Source organism: Octodon degus, unplaced genomic scaffold (genome assembly GCF_000260255.1).
Source record: "Octodon degus isolate 3935 unplaced genomic scaffold, OctDeg1.0 scaffold00020, whole genome shotgun sequence".
Lineage (NCBI taxonomy): Eukaryota > Metazoa > Chordata > Mammalia > Rodentia > Octodontidae > Octodon > Octodon degus.
This window is the reverse complement of record NW_004524596.1, coordinates 4,933,009-4,933,844: the sequence shown is the minus strand read 5'-3', so window position 1 is coordinate 4,933,844 and position 836 is coordinate 4,933,009. Positions and strand designations below refer to the sequence as shown.

At 39.7% G+C, this 836-nt stretch overlaps 1 non-coding gene across 1 annotated transcript; it reads left to right on the top strand.

The window, feature by feature from the left end:
- Positions 1–363: 363 nt before the first annotated feature.
- Positions 364–565, top strand: LOC111815750. The gene has a single exon (XR_002820394.1). It is a non-coding gene; the product is annotated as a small nucleolar RNA SNORA73 family (small nucleolar RNA).
- The last annotated feature ends 271 nt before the right edge of the window (positions 566–836 follow it).

Here is an 836-nt window from a genome sequence, read left to right as displayed (position 1 = left end):
AGGAATGGAATAAGCATTCAGAGGGAAATTGAGATGCCCCAGGAGAGAGATTATGGGCTTTTTTGCTTCTAGTTTCTTGAAAACTATTGAAAATATATCAGTGCAGAGATGAAAGATGCTGAGAGTGTTCATAAATACATTTTACTTTGCTTACAATTTTGTTTATTCTCTGGTAGCTAATTAATTATACCTAAGCACAAATGATTTTTGCAAGAATGTGGTCAAGAAACAATATTTTAAACATTATTTCATTACTTAATTTTACTTTTATTATGAATGTGTTTTTTTAAAAATACAGTATTTATTATGAATGTGATCATTTAAGATGACATATTTTAGTAACTTTTTTAAAAACTGAAAATGCCAACATGGATACCCAGGAAGTCACTCTCCCCAGGCTCTGTCCAGGCGGCCTAGGGGAGCATAGGGCTCTTCCCCGTGATATACAATCCCTTTCCACAATGTTGGAGGAGAAGCTGGGCTTGTGCCTGCACCTGCACATTCCCACAACTTTGCAGAATCCTTTGGGCAGTGACTGAGGAGATAAACGATGCAGGAAACAGTCCTCGAGAAAACAAAACAAAAAACTGAAAATAAAAAGCACTTGGGTATTTTTTTTTTTTTTTTTTTTTGTATTTTAGGGAAGGGTCTGCAGGGTATTCAGGGTCTCACTACTAGATCAGACTCATCGTGATTCTCCTGTTTACAGTCTCCCAAGAGCTGGTATTATAGGCGTGTGCCACCACTCCCACTCTCAATTGCAGTCTCAGTGCACTCCGGGGGTGGGGCCGGCACTGCAGGCCCAGTGATTGAACCCCAGGACCATGTGCCTGCTT